The sequence below is a fragment of the Lupinus angustifolius genome, chromosome LG01, assembly GCF_001865875.1.
Source record: "Lupinus angustifolius cultivar Tanjil chromosome LG01, LupAngTanjil_v1.0, whole genome shotgun sequence".
Classification (NCBI taxonomy): domain Eukaryota; kingdom Viridiplantae; phylum Streptophyta; class Magnoliopsida; order Fabales; family Fabaceae; genus Lupinus; species Lupinus angustifolius.
This window is the reverse complement of record NC_032009.1, coordinates 4,257,061-4,266,038: the sequence shown is the minus strand read 5'-3', so window position 1 is coordinate 4,266,038 and position 8,978 is coordinate 4,257,061.

The following is an 8,978-nucleotide window of genomic DNA, read 5'->3' as shown; positions in this document are numbered from 1 at the left end:
ATCCTTGTATCTAAAATTTGCATAATATTCCCTAACTAGAGCAGGGTAGATATTACCTTTCAATTCCAAAAAGGGGAAAGCCCCTTGTGCTTGCATGCGATGCGGAAAATCAAAGTTTTGTTCTGCTAACCAAGTCAAATTGGCATACCTTATGTATGTAGGTTTTTGTCCCTGAAACTTGATCAATCAAGTCTCTTACATAATCAAAGAATAGTACGGGTCTCCACGGTCTTGCCTTACCTGTTGGTTCAAGGGTACGACTTTTGAAGCATGTGGTGGACGTTGAGCGGTTGTCTTGATCTTTTTTGTATGGCCTCTCTCCATTTATTGTTGATAATCGAGTTGATTGAAGGTTTAATGGAGGGTTTCACGAAGAACCTAACTTAGGGTTTGGAATTGAGGGTAACCGGATTTCTTGGAAATTAGTGATGGAGAAGAAGGTTTATGGAGTGGAATGGGGTTGGATTTCTCGGCTTTAGGCTAGGTTAAGGTTTAGGATTAAGGATTAGGAATGATGTTGAACTTGTTCCTCTGAGATTTGAGAGAAAGGGGGATGAGGGAGGTTTTGAAAAATGCCCAGAAACGCTTCTGCTTCTATTTAACTAGTGTTGTTAATCGATTAACTAGCCTTAATCGATTAACCAAGATCAAAATAACAGGTTTTAAAAAATTGCACCCAGCTAATCGATTAAAATGAGGCCTTAATCGATTAAATAGTATTAGATACAGCGTTTTGGATGTTTTAAAAGCATGCAAAGATTTCTAACTTTTAAAATGCAATATTGAGCTGTCATATATATACATAGAGCTTATTTATTGAATCATGGATCATACAAGGAGTAATTAGCATTCAACATATTTTCATTTTGAAGCATACAAGGCAATTAATCATGCAAGGCAATAACATAAACTCAATCAAGATATTTTTCATCAAGGATTCCTAGTTCTCTTTGAAGAACATAGAAAGTATCTCGTGAGAGGGGCTTGGTGAAAATATCCGCTAATTGCTTAGAGGTTTCTACAAATTCTAGCACGCAATCACCTTTTTGAACATGACCACGCAAAAAATGATGCATTATTTCGATATGCTTGGTTCTTGAATGCAAAACGGGATTCTTGGAGAGGTTGACAACACTCGTATTATCACACTTAATGGAGATCTTTTCTAGTTTAAGCCCAAAGTCCTTAAGTTGCTTCTTCTTCCAAAGGATTTGAGCGCAACACACGCCAACGGTAATGTATTCGCTTTTGCAGTGGACAAAGCAACGCATGCTTGCTTTTTGCTATGCCATGCCACTAAGGAACTTCCTAATAGATGACAAGTCCCACTAGTGCTCTTTTGGTCCAACTTACACCCAGCGAAGTCCGAATCATAGTAACCTACCAAGGATAATGAGGCATACCATAATCCCATATTTATTGTTCCTTTTAAATATCTCATGATGCGTTTAACAGTAGTATAATGTGAATCTTTAGGCAAAGCTTGAAATCTAGCATACATGCAAACACTAAATATAATATCGGGGTGGCTTGTAGTCAAATATAATAAAGAGCCGATAATCCCACGATATTTGGTTACCTCGATAGCTTTTCCTTTTTCATATTTATCTAGATAGCATGAGGACGCCATAGGAGTAGATGCATCTTTACATTGTTCCATATCAAATTTCTTTAGTAATTCCTTGCAATATTTCGATTGATGAATGAAGATGCCACTTTCCATTTGTTTAATCTGAAGCCCAAGGAAGAAGGCCATTTGTTTAATATGAAGCCCAAGGAAGAAAGTCATCTCACCCATCATCGACATCTCAAACTCGCCCTACATCATCTTAGAAAATTCCTTACAAAGGATGTTATTAGTAGATCCGAAGATTATATCATCAACATATATTTGAATAAGTAAAACATGATTATCTAATCTAGGGATAAAGAGAGTGGTGTCGACCAAACCTCTTTCGAACCTTTTTTCTAATAGGAACGAACTCAATCTATCGTACCAGGCTTTAGGAGCCTGTTTCAGGCCATAAAGGGCCTTCTTGAGTTTATACACATGGTTCGGGTATTTGAAGTTTTCAAACCCTGGTGGTTGGTCTACGTACACCTCCTCTTGAATATAGCCATTTAAAAATGCGATCTTACAATCCATTTGGAAGAGCTTAAAATTCTTGATAGATGTGAAGGATAATAACATCCTAATGGCCTCAAGTCTGGCTACAGGAGCATAGTTCTCATCATAGTCGATGCCCTCCTCCTGGTTGTAGCCTTTGGCCACTATTTCTAATGATCAAGCCAGATTCATCTAGCTTGTTACGAAAGACCCATCTCATGCCAATCATAGGATGTTCTTTTGGTTTAGGGCACAAGTCCCACACATTATTACGCTCAAATTGGTTTAGCTCTTCTTGCATAGCTATACCTTAGTGTAAATCCTCGATGGCTTCATCGATGGTCTTTGACTCAATTTGAGACATAAATGCAATGAAATTAAGAAATTACGTAAAGAACTATGGGTTACCACCCCCGTAGATATGTCATTATCACCTTGTCTAGTGGATGATCCTTTTTAGTCTTCCACGCAATCGGCATGTCCTGTTGCTCATCTTGAACTATTTCTTCTGCATCTTCTTGTTGGATTTTGTTCATGTCCCTTGTATAAGCTTCTTCTAGCGCACCTGAATCATCATCAGGAAAGACCTTTCTCTTCTCTTTTGGAGAAGATTCGTCAATATGAACATGAATAGACTCTTCTACTTGCATGGAATACTTATTAAACACACGAAAAGCCATACTATGTAATGAATACCCTATGAATGTTCGCTCATCAGCCTTCGAGTCAAATTTCTCAAAGTTCTTTTTCCATTATTCAAAATAAAACATTTGCACCCGAATGCATGAAGATGAGCAATATTCGGTTTTTGACTTTTTAACATCTCATATGGGGTTTTCGAAAAAGTAGGTCTTAGAAGTATTGATTCATTACATAACAGGTAATGTGTACTACATCAGCCCAGAAATATTTGGAAACCTTGCTCTCATTTAGCATGGTCCTTGCGAGTTCCTCTAGAACTTTATTTTTCCTCTCAACAACTCCACTTCGTTGAGGGGTACAGGGAGTCGAGAACTGATGCATGATACCATGCTTATTACAAAATTTATTAAACTTATGATTTTCAAATTCTCCGCCATGATCGGATCGTATGTAAACAATTTTAAGGATAGACAAGTTTTGAATTTGTTTGGCGAGACATTTAAAATATTCATATGCATCGCTCTTAGATGCCAAAAACAAGGTCCATATGAATCTATAAAAATCATCAACAATTACCAAAGCGTAAAAACTTCCACCAAAACTCATGATTTGCGATGGTCCGAACAAGTCCATATGGAGAAGGTCCAAAGGTCAAGTAGTGGATATCGCATTCTTTTTACTAAAAGAATTCTTTACTTGTTTACACTTTTGACACATGTCACAAGAATCCTAAGTTTTAAAATCAAGTTTTGGCAGACCAATAACCAAATTATTTTGTTATAATTTTTCTAGATGCTTCACATGAATGTGAGTGACTCATCTATGCCAAAGCCAGATGTCATCTTATTTTGAAATAAAACATTTTGAGAAAAGAGAAGTGACATCCTCCAGGTCAACCGTATAAATGTTATTAACACGATAGCCGACAAACTTTACATTATTATATAAAACATCACAGATTATAAAACAATCAGAATCAAATGACACACGATTACCTTTGTTGCAGAGTTGGCTGATACTCAATAGGTTATGTTCCAGACCTTCAACGTATAGAACATTCTCGGTTACAGCATTGGTTGAGTTGCCAATTTTTCCGGTGCCTATAATTTTTCCTTCAATGATAAGTCTAGGAATTTTGACTTATCTCATGTCATATGTCTCGAACACCCGCTGTCAAGATACCAATATTACCCATGTGTTCGTAGACATACCTGCAAAATAGGTCACTTGCTGGTTTCAGGTACCCAAATTATATTGGATCCTTTTCTGTTAGTAACCAGGGAGTTATCTCCTTTTTTCACCCAAGCATAAACACCACTCGGTGTCCCATATTTCTTGATGTAACAGGAGTAAGAGGTGTGGCCATATGTGCTACAATAGAAACATGTAGGAACTCTATTTTTATTGTAAGACTTTTTATTAGCACGAGTTATAGGTTTCCTATATGGTCTATTTTTATGAAATGGGGGGATATACCCTAATCTAGTGTAGTCACCAATATTTCTTGTTTTACTTAGCAAGGTATCTAATTGGTGTTGACTATCTATAAGTTTTGTGAGTTTTTCATTTAGTTTAAATTTTTCATTTTTCAAGTCCTCGCAAGACTCACAGATAGTTGTTTGACATAATTTATCGTTAGATCAGTCGCATGAGTTACAAGAAAAAATTAGATCTAAAGTTTCATTTTCCAAAATTACCTTTTTTCTATTGGCACTAATTCTTGCTAATTTCTTTAGTTCTTCATGCATCTCGACATAAGCATCATATAAAATGCTAATTTCTTTAGTTCTTTATGCATTTCGACATAAGCATCATATGAAGGAGAATCATCAGAAGAGGATGATGTGTCATAATATACCTTATTATCAGCATCCTTTGTACTACCTGATCCGCAAGCCTCATCTGTAATAGTCATTAGGCATAGCTTGGCGGTCTCCTCTTAATCTAAGGTGTTTGATGTCGTCTCTTCCTCTGGTACGTCCTATACAATGTAAGCTTTCTTTGATTTGAAGTCCTGGGGAGTGCTCTTTTCTGAGTCAACTTTCTTCAGGTAAGTGGGACATTGGAATTTCATGTGACTCAGCTTACCATATTCATGGCAAGTGAAGCGCTCTTTATTCTTGCCTTTTCTGGTTGTTTCTCGCGCCTCTTTCTTTTGAAAACGCTTGAAACCTCCTTTCTTCTTCAAGAATTTCCCAAACTTTCGTACGAGAAGGTTTAATGTTTCTTCATCAATGTCATAGTCAAAGTCATCATTATCTATCTCTTCATTAGGTTGTGATGTTGTAGCTTTAAGAGATATGCCTTTCTTCTTGCGGTCTGATCTTCATGCATGGTCAAGCGTCCAAGCTCCATCTCATGCTCTTGAAGCTTTCCGAATAATGTTGCCAAAGTCATGGAATCAAGGTCCTTAGATTCCATGATTGCAGTTACTTTAGGTTGTCATCTCCTGTCAAGACAGCGTAAAACTTAATTAGTTAGTTCACCTTTGCAAAAGATTTTATCAAGGGCAACAAGATGATTTACAATATGGTGAATCACTTTTTCATATCGCTAAATGATTCACTTGGTAACATACGAAATAATTTGTATTCATGTGTTAGCACATTCAGCCTTGCGCGCTTGACCTCGCTAGTACCCTCGTGAGTCACTTGTATAGTGTCCCACATTTCCTTGGCACTTTGAAACTGAGACATGCGAAAGAATTCGTCATATGATAGGGCCAAGGTGATTATATTTTTAGTGCGTAGGTTATACTGAACCTTTTTGCGCTCCTCATCGGTCCACAAGCTTTTAGGCTTTTCTTTCGGTTCGTCATCCACTAAGTGAAATGGGATGAACGGCCCGTTGATTACGGATTCCCAAATGTCTGAATCAATGGCCTCAATAAATATCTTTATCCAGAATTTCCAGTAGGCGTATCCCTCGCTACGGAATACGGGAGGGCGGTTAATGGATGCGCCATCACCGCCAGAGGGGTTGGTAGAACCCATTTTAATTCCCTTAGGATCATGCAGATACGGTTGAGCTAGCACATCGTATTAGCTCTGATACCATTTGTTAGATATCAGTGGCCTAAACACACCTAGAAGGGGGGTTGAATAGGTGTAGCGGTTATCAATTACCGCTTCTCGCACCAAAACCCAGTTCTGGAAAACAACTCAGGTAATTGATTAAATAGTGGGCTTAATCGATTAAATCACAATAGAAACAGAATTATCACATCAGCTACTTGCACAATTATTTAACAACAGATAAGTAGAGATACAACGGATAGTTTTATGCAATATTAACAAGGATATAACAAGGTATTAGTATGCAAAATATCAGCTTCAATATAGAAGAGATTAAGAGAGAACAACTTGCGCAGATGGATTTTTATCCTGGTTCGTTTGCGGGTCCACTTGCAAACTACATCCAAGCCTCCCCTTCTGATCTTAGGAGATTTCTCTTCACTATATTGAACACTTTGTATTGTCACATGCACCAATTCAATTACAAAACTCTATATGCTTATTTCTTGAATTTCAAGAACCTCTAACCTTGGTTTGATTATCCATATCGCCTGAGAAAACCTTTCTCGCGATCCAGCCCTAGCCAAGATCCTCGCTCTAAATTCAAGTCCTCCTAGTCTAGGTGAAGATTCACTTTATCTGAATGGTGGTAAGACACCAAGAGACTAAACCCAAAGTACAAAAAATGCTCAAATTACAACAATGAAAAATTCTAAGATTAACTCACTCTCAAGTCACAAGCCATCATGCATATGTGAGTTAATACAAAACAGTAAACACAAAATATTTCTCATAAAATCTCTGATAAAATTGCATGAACATGCAAGGAAGAACGAATGAGATTAAGCGTATGAAAACAGCATGCAAAACACCATGAACAACTTCAACTAAGCATGTTAATCTCTCTTCCTCACACATGCATCTCTCTCTGCCTATTACACAGTAAATCACGAAAATATACTCTCTAATCAATTTTAAACAATAGTATGCAATGCTGCACGTTTCTGCAATTTGCCAGAACTTATACAAAACAAATTTGACCCTTCAAACCGTTGCAATCAGTTACGCAGTTAAATAGAAAACAGTTATAACAGAAAACACACACATTAATCGATTAAGTCACTACGTTAATCGATTAACCATCATATATCAAAATGTGATTAAATGGTAAACTACTTATATGTTATGCTTGACTCTTATACATGTTTTAGCAATTATATTATGCCTAATATGTACATATAACATGTATGACTAATGCACGAACATATAATAAACTAGATGATATGTCTCATGAATATGATATGACAATTATAATGGCTTGTGAGACTTGCATCTAGGTTTACCTCACCTATACTCACTAACTAAGGCACACATCTCAGACTACTTAGAAATATAACTCTATTGATATAACCTAGTCTAGATATGACCAATGAGTTCTAGGCATGTTGATTGTTGAGCCGTCTTCAAGATTTAATTAATTCCTTGTCTTCATCAAAACATAGGCAAACGTTGCTAGTGCAATCATTGACACTTTGCACTTTCAAATTGCACAACAACACATTACCATTTTATCCGTTGGTAAAAAAGTATCATTTTTTTTGTATACTAGTTTAATTTAATTTAACTTATATATTAATTTAAATTTTTTCATATACTATAAATTTAATTTATATACTAACTTATTTTTAATTATGTTAAAAAGGTGGTCATAACATCTTATGACCACCAATATTCTTCAGCATGCAGCCAACATCATTCGTGCAATGTTAGATTACTTACGCATTGATCAAGTAAGTTTAAATTGTAATTTATTTCACTCTATTTCCTAAATATTATTTTATTCATGTAATTGTTTCCTCCATTTGCTAACCACTAATTTCGAGAAGAAAAAAATCAGATTGTCTGGACCCCTCATAAGACAATGAATAAGATACAATTTGAGACAATTTGAGAAAAAAATCAGATTGTCGATCGGGTCATGAGACAATTTGAGCTGCAATAACCAATCCCAGAAGAACTACCAAACTTTGACAAACTCACCAAGATGGACTTAAAAGACAAGAATGAATACAATTTGGCCACAGAAATATGAAGTTTGGATTCAAATGTGGGATAGTCGAGAATTGTGCATGGTCAACAGTATTCCTGACACTGAATCTTTATATCAGTACTAGCAGTATATGCAGTGGTATTTACAAAGGACGATCATATATATATCGCCAAACGAAGCATATTCTGTTGCAGCAGTAAGTTTTTACAACTAGTCTGACATATGACTGACTATTGCAGAGGTGCGAGAAGGGGAAAATTCATTGGGAATCCTTCCTAATTGATGTGGAAGCATGACCAATGAATCTTGGTAGATAAACCGTTGAGTACATTCAATGATGGCTATTCCAATATCTTGGAATTACTTCTTGGCTCTTGGAAACTATGAACTCCAACTTTCTAGGTTGGAGTAGGTCTTGGAATTACTCATTGACTCTATAAAACTATGTAGTGCAACTTAGAAAGTCAGAGTAGCATTTTTCAAGGTATCTTGAAAAGTATGAAACAATTAATTCTCCACTATGTCTCTGTGATGAAGTCTTCCTCCCCTTCAATATATAAAGGGGACTTGTGAAAAAGAGATGCACAACCAAGTGAGAAGAGCAACATAGGGAGAAAGTGAGAGAGTTTATATCCACCTTAGTGTGAGATTTGTATTCCTTGTGAGATACTAGAGAGATTTTGTATTTCATCCTTTTTTGGGTGAGTTTGAGTGTTATCCTCATAGACTGAGAGAGAGATACAAATATTGTAATCATACTTTTTATAGTGGAGATATTTTCTAGACTAGGTCTCGTGGTTGTTTCCTCCTCACATTGAGGAGGTTATTCCACGTTAAAAACTCTTAGTGTCATTCTTCTACTCTTCTCTATTTTCTTTATCCACTTGCCACTTCTGCAAGTGTCTATTTTGTATCACACAAAGGACGAAAATTGGTTATGAATTTGTCAATAAGATTGATGGAGAGAAGTGAAATCATATACCTGGTCTACCCGGTTTGGGGATAAAATTTAAAAAATGACTTGTGCATGGCAAACCCGAATCTTGTTGAGGGGAAGTTAATAAAAAAAATGAGCTCATGCATGGCAGGTACTAGTTTATTAAAAACAATATCTTCCTAGTAATATTTTAAAAAATTACACCAAAACCGTAATAAAAAGTCAAAC